The 12,078-nt window shown below is 38.8% G+C and overlaps 1 protein-coding gene across 1 annotated transcript in view; it reads right to left on the minus strand.

Moving 5' to 3' along the window:
* LOC135708336 (serine/threonine-protein phosphatase 4 regulatory subunit 1-like) overlaps positions 1-12,078 on the minus strand; it is a 529,117-nt gene that overhangs the window by 516,250 nt on the left and 789 nt on the right. The gene's annotated exons all lie outside the window — the stretch shown is intronic.

Raw genomic sequence — 12,078 nt, forward strand, 5'->3', positions numbered from 1 at the left:
ATACTCAACATGTCAACAAAACACGTCAACAACAATCAGCTGTCAAAACAGAACTAAAAACAGTATCGCACTGAAATTTGGCATGTCTGCCTAAATATGAACGGACTACATAACCTTTTTTGCAGTAACAGCGCCTTCTGGCGGTCAAGGAGGTTACTTTTCACCCCACTTAGTACATCAAGTGCCTCAGGCATATATGATTATCCCTGGAATTAATAAAAAATCATGTTCTTGGACTTGACAAATTTATAAAACTCTGGGACATAGCTAATTTGTTTAGATCTCAGACAAAATTCTTGCTATCTCGTACCCCTCACCATCACTCTCCAACTGGGGAGTTTGGTAAAGAGAGATGATCAACACGATTCGTACCTTCCTCAAAGTTGTCCTAGTCTGGTATTTATAATTCCATTAATAAATTCATAAAGCAAATCAACTGATTTTAAGGCTCAAATCAAATTCCCGGTCGTTTCCGATTCTGGGTTAATTCCCGGTTTTCCCGGCTCAGTGACAATCGTGAACTTTAAACGTTTTACTATATGATAGTGAATTTTAAAATTAGGTGATTCCGATATTTTTTCAATCACCCTAAGTTTTGTTTTCACCAGCTCGGTCATTTTTAGCCGAGATTTGCACAGTCGAGTGATCGGCAAAACATTTGACGGAGTTTTCAGCAAAAGTGACGTTCATTCAGCGAAATATTTCCAGAAGCTCAGCAGCCATACGTCTCCGGTAGCGCTGCTGCACCGAATATTCGGGTGCCATGGTATTCAGACGAATATCAGGCTTTGACAGGGCTAGTAGTGCTAATACGATATAATAGTAGAGACTTTAGTGACTAAAATTACGGAAAAAGTGACCAAATAGTGACTTGTAAATACTAAGTAAGTAACCATTTATGTGGTAACTTAGAAATTTATATACGGTTTGATATTGAAATAAACTTTTTATGTCATGGAACTTAAAATCAAATTTCATTAATTCCTCTAATTTAATCGAATCTCACAACGGATTCTCCTGTGAAGAGCATTTGAAGTGATTTGAATAATTTACATTTGCTTACGTTACGACTAGCAAATAGTAATTCCCATTTTTTCTATGATCTTGAATTTGATTTTGCGTTCGAAATCTTTAAAATTTTGATATATCTAGGTAGATAACTTTGATAATTCGCTAAGAACTTTTCACAGAATTTCTTCAGAATGATCTCAAGAACATTTTTAGAATCATTCCCCTTCTCTTAAACTTAGAGGCAAATAAGCTTTTACAAACATAATATTCAGTGTCTACTCGGCTGTCGACAAAAGCAGGCCACTCTCGATGTGTGCCACGCGATCGTCTGTTTTCTTGGCAGCAACCATTGTGTGGTCCTGCTCATTGTTCTTCATCAGCAGTTCTTTCGGTCGATGCGTTGTCGACTTTGCAAAGCAACCGTTTCGTGAAGAATGTGTGAGTGCTGACCACGTTTTGCGTCCATTGCCTCGTTGGCGAATCTGCCATACAATGAAACCACTGGAAGCGGCTCCAGTTCTGATGGAGGAGGCTTTTTGGATAGCGGAAGACAAAGTGTTTATTGTGTTGTACCTTTTGACTATAGTTTTAAGATGTATTGTATAGTGACCAAGAATCCTCGGCTCTGTAAAGTTAATTCGTTTGAGCCTTATCAAATAAATCAATAAACAAAAAAAAAACATAATATTGCAGTCTTGAAATTGTTTGCAGAACAATCAACAAAATTCTTGGAAATAGATTATTTCCTTTCCGTTATAGTGTGGCAGTGTGAAATTTACATATAGAAAGTAGAAAGTGAACAAGGGACAATTTTAAGGAAGGTACGAATTGGGTAGAGCATCTCCTTTACCAAAGTCATGCGTTAATGAGGGATGGTGAGGGGTGTTTCCCCCTGCCACCACTGGCAAAAGGGATGATCGCCGATTTGCTCATGTACCTCCGATGTGCGGAAACAGTTATATCGATTGTTTCACACTCAAATCTGACGTAAACAACTACCCGATTCGTACCTTCCTCAAAATTGTCCTTTGCTCGCATTCTTCTTTGTACAGTCAAGATTCCTATAAAACAGTTATGAGATTAAAGCTAATTGGGGACAAACGCTTATTGTAGGGTAATTTGAAGAGATAACTTCCTGGTGTCTTCTGAAAAGTTATTAAACGGAAAATTTGCCACCTTTTGGGAACATTTAGCATCCGGAAAGTCACGAGCCTGATCCTCTGGACGACCCGGAAAATCCGTAAAAGTGGTCAATTCAATTCCTAGAGCTCCGCGGTTTTTTCGAAACCGCTCATGGAGTTGTGACCTGAATATGGACCCAGATAACCACGGAATTGTACACCGGAAGATCAGGAACATCCGTACGAGTGGTCAATTCATGAATCTGATCCTAGAGCTCAGCAGATTTTTCAAAATCACTCCTAGACATCTTATTAGAATGAATTTGGAGTTGTGACTGTAATATGGACTCTGGAGACCACGGGATGGTCCACTGGAAGATCCGGAACATCCGTAAAAGTTGTCAATTCATGAATCTGATCCTAGAGCTCGGCAGATTTTTCAAAATCACTCCTAGACATCTTATCAGAATGAATTCGGAGATGTGACCTGAATATGGACCCAGAGGACCACGGGATTGTACACCGGAAGATCAGGAACATCCGTATGAGTGGTCAATTCATGAATCTGATCCTAGAGCTCAGCAGATTTTTCAAAATCACTCCTAGACATCTTATCAAAATGAGTTTGGAGTTGTGACTGGAATATGGACTCTGGAGACCACGGGATGGTCCACTGGAAGATCAGGAACATCCGTACGAGTGGTCAATTCATGAATCTGATCCTAGAGCTCAGCAGATTTTTCAAAATCACTCCTAGACATCTTATTAGAATGAATTTGGAGTTGTGACTGTAATATGGACTCTGGAGACCACGGGATGGTCCACCGGAAGATCCGGAACATCCGTAAAAGTTGTCAATTCATGAATCTGATCCTAGAGCTCGGCAGATTTTTCAAAGTCACTCCTAGACATCTTATCAGAATGAATTCGGAGATGTGACCTGAATATGGACCCAGAGGACCACGGGATTGTACACCGGAAGATCAGGAACATCCGTATGAGTGGTCAATTCATGAATCTGATCCTAGAGCTCAGCAGATTTTTCAAAATCACTCCTAGACATCTTATCAAAATGAATTTGGAGTTGTGACTGGAATATGGACTCTGGAGACCACGGGATGGTCCACTGGAAGATCAGGAACATCCGTACGAGTGGTCAATTCATGAATCTGATCCTAGAGCACAGCAAATTTTTCAAAATCATTCCTAGACATCTTATCAGAATGAATTCGGAGTTGTTACTGGAATAAAGGGTGATACCACAGACAAACAGACGTAACTCTTTGAAAAACTTGTTCTTGAAAACATAGTATCTCAAAACATATAACCTCAGTAGCGACATCTATCTGGCTTCTCGCGGAAAACAAGCTTGCTCGCTAACTCGTAAACAATATTGCATAAAACTTCTATAGAATATATAGAAACGTCAAAGTGATCCGATGCCAGCGCTGCGGCGAGTAGTTCGCGGAACTGATAATATTCAAATCAACCGTTAAATGCATGAACGAAGATACACAATGAAGAGTTACGTCTGTTTGTCTGTGGTGATACGGTCAAAATTTGGTCAATATCAACTTGACGTATTTCTTCCAATTTTGCATTTAAAAAACCTGAACACCCCTCATTTTGAAGGTGTGTGTGTGTGTGTAGAATGTTGCTCCTATTTTGATTTTGGAATTCACTCTTCAGTTGTCAAAATGCCGTCCAAGCAAGAAGAGCAGCGTATCAAAATTTTGCTCGCGCATCGCGAAAATCCGAGCTACTCGCACGCAAAGTTCAAAATCGCTAAAAGTTGCCAAATCAACCGTTACAAATGTAATTAAAGTGTTTGGGGAACGTTTGTCGACAGCCAGGAAGTCTGGATCGGGGGGAAATCGAAAACCGGAAGCCGGTGAGACGACAAAGAGAGTTGCCGGTAGTTTCAAGCGAAACCCTAACCTCTCTCTCCGAGGAAAGGAAAGGGAAAGGTAGCAGATGTTTTCAAGCACATGAAACTGTCAAAGTTCGCAAAGAAATATCTGGTTTGGCAAGCCATCTGTACCTGTGGCTTGAAAAGCAGCATTTTCATAGCTTCCGGGACTGTCAACCAAGAAATTTACGTGAAAGAGTGTTTGAATAAACGTCTGCTGCCTTTCCTGAAGAAACACGGTTGTTCCGTACTGTTTTGGCCGGATTTGGCATCTTGCCATTACGGTAAAAAGGCCATGGAGTGGTACGCCGCCAACAACGTGCAGGTGGTTCCCAAGGACAAGAACCCTCCCAACACGCCAGAGCTCCGCCTAATTGAGAAATACTGGGCTATTGTCAAGCGGAACCTAAAGAAGACCAAAAAAAACTGCTAAGGGCGAGCAGCAGTTCAAGGCAAACTGGCTTTCTGCGGCGAAGAAGGTGGACAAGGTGGCTGTACAAAATCTGATGGCAGGGATCAAGCGTAAGGCCCGGCAATTCGGATTTGGAAAAGCGGAAGCCTAACTGAATATTTTTCCTGAATTTTATACTAATTGAACTTGAAAAAGAAATTTAATTTGATTTTTTAAATAAACGATTTCACCGATTTACACGCGTTTACCCTTGACCAAATTTTGACCGTATCACCCTTTATGGACTCTGGAGACCGGAAGATCCGGAACATCCGTAAAAGTGGTCAAGATTACTATAGTACGGTTAATAGGGACCGCACTATAGGAACCGGTATTAACGAATACACGTACCATATGGGATTTAAGCTTATTGAGGACAAACTCTTATTGTAGGGTAATTTGAAGAAATAACTTCCTGGTGTCTTCTGAAAAAATATCAACAAGATGACCACCTTTTGGAAAAACTTTGCATCCGGAAAGTCATATGGTTTAATTGACCATTTTTACAGATGTTCCGGATCTTCCGGAGGACCATCGCATAGTCCCCAGGGTCTATTTTCTGGTCACAACTCTGATTTCATTGTGATAAGACGTCTATGAGTGGTTTCGAAAAAACCGCAGAGCTCTAGGATCAGTTTCATAAAATGACCACTTTCACAGATGTTCCGGATCTTCCACAGGACCAGTCTTGTGACTTACCGGGAACTGACCTGGGATTTCCAACAGGTGACCAACTATCTGCTTAACAACTTCTCCAAAGACATCAGGAAGTTATCTCTTCAAATTGCCGTACAATCAGTGTTTGGTCCCAATTAGTTCGTTAATGCCGGATCGACCGTACTATAGGAATCCGGCAAAAACGAATCCCTACTATAGGAATCTTGACTGTATATACAATTTTCACACTGCCGTACTATAATGGAACTATCTACTCTATAATTGAATCTCCCAATCGATCATATGAAATTTCCACTTCAAGTCTGATATTTGACGATAAGCATCTCCGACTATGTAAATCGTTAAATTCACGCATGTAGTAATAACACATGATTAGTTAAAGCAGATTATTTTCGATTTTTAATTGATTCTTCTAGGAACTCCCTGGAGGCTCCTTCCATAAATCCATCCTTAGAATTTACATACAATTAACCTCAGAAATTTCTGCTTAGAATAAACTTGGACTTCTCCCTTGCATTCAATTCGTATTCTCCTCAGAATCCCCATAGTTTTTTTCCTTAGAATTCTCAAAACAAAAATCCATCACAAACTTTGAAACTCTTCTCAGAATTCCTTTGGGATTGAATCCTCAAAATTCGATTCAATTGGAATTTATTTCGAACTCTTTAGAATTCTCTCGGAAGTATCGTCACAAATCACCCCAGAATTCTTTTAGAACTATCCGCAAGACCATCTTTGGAGTTCACGGGATTTTCATGGAATTTTCATCAGAGCAAAATTTCAGAACTAATTTTGAATTCTTATTAGAATTGGACCTAGAATCCTCATCCAATTATCATAGAATTCTTCTCAGAACTCTCGTTAAAATGCACTCTCAATAATATTGGAATTCTTTCCAAAATTGTTTCGAAGCTGAATTTTGCGTCTCTAATAATTTAAACAATAATCAAAAGCGACACTCGTATGTGTTAAGCCAAGTTTAACTATATAGGTTTAAGATTTAAGTGGAGATGACGAAATCGACCCTCAGAGCACTTAATTTTACATGTGACTTTCGTAGTCTGTACTTTGGTATTCTTCTCTGACAAATCTTGGTGTCATCCCTAGAATCCTTTAAAATTCTCTTAAAATTTACTTTGTATTTTTTAAAGTTTTTAATCATCCTTTTGAAAATCTATAACAAGCAAATACCTTTGGAAAGTTTCCAAGGTTTACAATTTATTTTCTGAGAAAGGAGATATAATTTCTCCGATTTTTAATCGAAATTGAAGGCATTTCCCAATAGTTTTCCTGGTGTTCTAAAGTTTTGCGGTTTACTGGTCACCCTGGTAAAAAAAATTAAATTTTTTAAATGATATGTATATTTTGTCAAAACTACTGTAGACTTTCTTAGTGCTAAGTACCCAATTTAAACATTTTGTTAATATTTTTGGTGTAAAAAGTGACTTTTTAGTGACTGGCTTCAAAATAGTGACCAAGTCATTAAAAAGTGACCTGCTACCAGCCCTGGCTTTGAGCTAACAAAATTTCACTCCATCGTTTTGTCGGCCACTCATTTGTAAGAAAATGGCCGAATATCAGCAAAACTCCACATATAAACACCAAATACCAGGCCCAATATCACTATTCGGTGCAGCTCTAGTCCAGTAGTTCTACACGGAGAAAAAATACTACCCAAAATTTGAGTTCTTTTTACTTAATATTGACTTCAGCCTCTCACTTGCACTCGTTATTGTTGTCAAAAAAGGAACGAGAGATTCGACCCAACGATATAGTTCAGCCCAATAAGTTACTTTTGAGTAAATTGCATATTCTCAAATTTGCGTGAATTAAACTTAATTTTGGGTAGAATATACTTAAGAGTAGGCAATTTTTTTTGCTGGTGTTAAATGGAAACTACTATATGCGATTTACTCAAATTTGGGTTATTGGGCTGAGCCCCAGAATTGAGGGAAAAGTACTTAATTTTGGGTTGTTTTTCATCTCCGTGTAGATGTTTAAACAAATCTGACAACACTGCGCCAAACATTAAATAACAGTGTGTCGACTTAATGATGCGATGCGTAAGATAAGGAAGGTAGCAACCGCGATGTATTCCACGAAATATCACACACAATCTGATGACTCATGGTGCGAATGGAAAGGAAAGCTTATCTAAAGGGTCTATTCAGCTGTGATTTTTAACTGTTATACCAAATGACTTGAAACTTTCAGTGAAGGTTGTTTAGTCCATAACGTCATTTAGTGCTATTGTCTCAAGGAACCAAACTATTTTTTGGGCAAATATTGTGCAGTTGGTCAGAAATTGCACTTCAAAATTTCGGCTCTTTTTGACATACAAAATCTGGGTTTGTCAAAACAAATGAAAAGTCAACTTTTACGGCAAACATTCATAATCCGTTAGTAAATTTAACAAGGAATGAAAACAATAAGTATAAATTAGCAACATGTAGTATTTTACCAGTGTACAAAATTCCCAAGACAACATTTTGTTTTCTTGATTGAAAGCTCGTATTTGGATAGTGCCATATTTTTACCTTGTTCAGTACTCTCTAAAGAATCGTCTCTGAAAATTTAAAGTTATTCGGAATAAAGTTACAGGTGATAATGTGTGTGTGTGCCATTTTTATCGAATACACTCTTTAGAAGATAGGCAAATTACCAGTGGTCATATCTTATCTGAAACTTATTCTTCACGATTACATACTTCCAGCTAGTGCATGTATGTTGTAGTTAGCTACCGATTGGATCTTATCACCAGGGATGCCAGATGTATTTTGAATAAATCTTCAACGAGATCGAAGCAATGTCTTCACCACTACTTTCCAAATTTGAGAGTGGGGAAAAGTTTTCAGTATTTGAGATTTACAAAACTGAGCCACTGCAGAAGTTAAGACATCATCGTTTGATTTGGGTGAACTTGGTAAACATTCAGGGAACGTTGTAGAGCTTTAAGGAACTTCGTAGATCTTCATGAAACTTCGTAGAACTTTGAGAAATTTGCAGAGTATCACAAAACTTACTAGAAGTGCAGTAAATTTGGTAGGAGATCAGCAAATAACTTTGTAGAACAGCATCATTTTTTTTTTTTAGAAGTTTGGCGAATTTCATAGTAATTCCGGGAACTTCGATAAAGTTCGGAAAACTTCGCAGTGCTTCAGAGCACTTCGTAGCAATTAAGAGAAGTTTGTAAAAGTCGGAAAACTTCTTAGGAGCGGGAACTTTGTTTAAAGGATGTCCCACATCAAATTGCATCACGGAAAAAAACGCTGTAGAAAATTACCCATTGGGTATTTTCTCCTGAAAATTAGGGTAGAAGTAGTTTAGAGTGTATTGTTTACACTGTATTTTTACCGCTGTCAGTTTTTCGGAAGTTGGAAAAAATGGCGTCACCCGAAAAGCAACGTCGCGAATTGATTTTGCGCAAGCACCTGGAAAATCCTCAACTCTCTGATCGGGACAAAGGAAAACAACTCGTAATCGTGCAGTCAACGGTGAATCGTGTGATTAAACGTTAGTAAGAAACTCTGAGCATCGAACGGAAGGAGAAATGCGGTCAGAATGGATGTTATATTAGTGATCAGGATCACAAGCGTGCTTCGGTCAGGGATATGGCCAAAAAGTTGAATCTGTCCAAGTCTTTCGTTCATAGAACTAAGGACCGGTAGGGACTACATACGTACAAAGTGCTGAAGGCTCCAAATCGTGACGAATGGCAAAATACGGTGGGGAAGTCACGAGCCCGGAAACTGTACACCCAGATGCTGACGAAGCCTCATTGTCTCATCATGGGTGATGAGACTTACGTCAAGGCGGACTTCCGGCAACTTCCGGGGCTACTGTTCTTTATCGCCCAGCACAAGTTTGATGTTCCGGAGGAAGCAGAAACTTTCAAAGTTTGCCAAGAAATACATGATTTGGCAAGCGATCTGCTCGTGGCAAACGGAGTGCGCCGTTCGTGACTACCGGGACTGTAAACGTGAAGATCTACCTCAAGGAGTGTCTACAGAAGCATCTGCTTCCTCTGTTGAAGAAACACGAGGGCCCTACGATCTTCTGGCCGGATCTAGCTTCGTGCCACTATTCAAATGCTGTCCTGGAGTGGTACGAAGCCAACGGGGGTCACTTTCGTACCCAAGGACATAAACCCTCACAACGCACCGGAACTAAGGCCCATCGAAAAATACTGGGCTATTATGAAGCAGGCACTACGGAAGCATCCCAAGGAGGTCAAATCTGAGGAAGACATCTGAGGATGTTGTACAGAACCTAATGAGTGGAGTTAAGCGTAAGGTGCGAGAGTACGGTTATGGTATTGAAGTTGAATGAAATAAATATGTCAAAAGCTTACTAATGGGTTATATTTTATTGTCTGAAAGTTTGAAAAGAATCGGTCAACTAGGTAATTTTCCACAGCGTTTTTTTTCCGTGATGCAATTTGATGTGGGACGCCCTTTAATTTCAGGGAACTTCAGAAAAATTCGGGGACCTTCTTTTAACTTCATGCTTCTTTGTTCAAGCTTAATGAACTTAGAATAGGTTCAGCGAATTCCATAGAAGTTTAGGAAATTACACAGAACTTCTAGGAATTTTGCAGAACGTCAACTTTGAAAAAAATGTAGTTCAGCGAACTTTGTAGAAGTTTAGCTAAAGAGAAATTTCATAGAAATGCTGAGAACTATGTCAAATTTCAGGGAACTTCGAAGAAGTTCGGTAAACTTAGTTGAAACTCAACAACTGTTTATAAAATCAAATAGATTTTTCCAACATAGCAGAATGATCTATAATCATTCAAAGTCCTGAGAACCTCTTCTAGAAGTCCTATTGCTATTCCTTATGGAAAGTACTGAGGACTTCCCCCGGAATTTTTGTGGACTTCCTCTAGAAGTCATATTGAATTATTTTAGAATTCTTGGGTACTTTTTCTAGAACTCCTGCGGACCTTCAGCAATCCTGTGGTCTACTTATCTTTCAGTGGCGTCACCCTAACCTCAATCTACCTGTTCAACAACTCTCAACACGTAACCAAACAAAACAATATTGGATCAAATGGATACAAATTAGTGAAACTAGAAAACCTTGTGCCTTTTGAAACTGATTTGAATGTAAACATGACCGTAAATAACGTTTTCAAAGTTGTTGAACAGGTAAAAAGTGAGGTTACGCGACGCCACTGTTATCTTTGCAGTTCTCTGAAGTTCCATGAATTCAGTGTCAACATTTCAAAGGGGCGTAATTGCTTTTGTAAACAATGGCTTTAACCGTCGATTTCTCGCGAATAAATGCTCACACATGAAAATCAATGACTTCAACAGGTAGAAGAATGTATCCTCTACCAACTGGAATTGTTCATTTGGAGGGGTGAGCTTTAATTTACGAGAAATCGACGGCTAAAGCAATTGTTTACAAAAGCAATTACGCCCCTTTGAAATGTTGACACTGAATTGATTTTTTTTAGAAAACCCGGGTTAAACGATAGGGCACGAATTACTACTAGAACTACGGCGGCAACTAAGCACTATTCACGGAACATCGGAGAAGTTCATGGAATTTCCGATAGATATAACGAAATTTTCGATAAGTTTACGAAGTTTCCTTTTGAATTCAAGGCATCTCTGAAGTTCTGTGAACTTCTCTGAGCATATTTCATATCTCCTAAATTTCTGTAATATTCTCTGTTTTATGCGAGGTGTTAAGTGAGCTTCTCTGGTGTTCCGTGAACTTCTTTGAAGTTAGATGAGCTTCTTTGAACATTTGTAAAATTCACTGTGTTCCTGTATTCTGAAGTCTCGTTAATTCTGAAGTTCTCTAAATTTCTGTAATAATCCTTGAGATTTTGTTGATCTCTCTGAAATTCTGTGTAATACATCATGTACCACATTAAATGAACAATGTTGCAAACAATTCTCTTAGGTTTAGACGAATTGCTCTGAAGTTCTTCGAATTTATTAGAGGTTCTCAAAACTTCTCTTAAGTTTCCTGAACCTCTTAAGCACGAATAACATCTCTATGGTTTTTCTGAACTTCGATGACGTTGTCCTGGGCTTTTCTGAGGTTCCCGTTGAAATACTCCTTTCTTAACCCCTCTCAGGATCATGGAATCTTTTTGAGGTTTTCCGGAATTTCACTGAAAAGCTTCTTACCTTCTCTGCTGTCTCCTTGGGTTTTTGTTTCTGAGGTTCCCTTGATTGAACTAAAGTTCCCTGAATTTCTCTTAGATTTCCTTTTTGACCGCTTATCCTTCTTTGATTTTCCCATGATATATATCCTGATCATCTTTGAAGTGTAAATCCCTTAAACTCCCTAAGGCTATCAAACTTTCCAGAATTCAGAATCCAAAGGCTGTAAATATAAAGAAAATGAACCCGGAAGTGGTCCAATCGATGCACTTGCACTGAAAATTATTGTCGTTGCAAAGACAGCAAAAATATTCAATGGCTAATGGTCAAGATGCCGAAAAGAGCGATGCGGGTCAACTGAATATTATCGATCCGCATTTTATTTTTTAGGAACTCATATCATCCGTTATCAATCCTACCACGATTGGACCGGACGATTACAATCCTGAAATGATATTGAAATTCTTTCCTTATCAGTCTGCTGCACACACGCAACCAAGAGCCTCCTGTACATACAGTCATTTAAACAACCACAGTTTCGCTCGACAGCAGAAGGAATAAATTTTGCAGCAAATCGAACCCGAACCAGCCTCGACTCGATTTGCTGCGACTTAGAGTAAGAAAGCAAACAGGCAAAAAAGCAACAACAGCAACAAAAAAACAAAAAAAAAGCATCAAGAGACGCAAAAAAAAAGTCTACAGCCTTCGAAATTGAAGGTTTAGCTAATAATATTATACTTATCTTGCTGGTAGCGAAAGAGGAAAATGGGTCATTCGAACTTTTATCAA

This window comes from Ochlerotatus camptorhynchus, unplaced genomic scaffold (assembly GCF_037179485.1).
Source record: "Ochlerotatus camptorhynchus isolate MF236.1 unplaced genomic scaffold, CSIRO-AGI_Acam_v1.1 ptg000330l, whole genome shotgun sequence".
NCBI lineage: Eukaryota > Metazoa > Arthropoda > Insecta > Diptera > Culicidae > Ochlerotatus > Ochlerotatus camptorhynchus.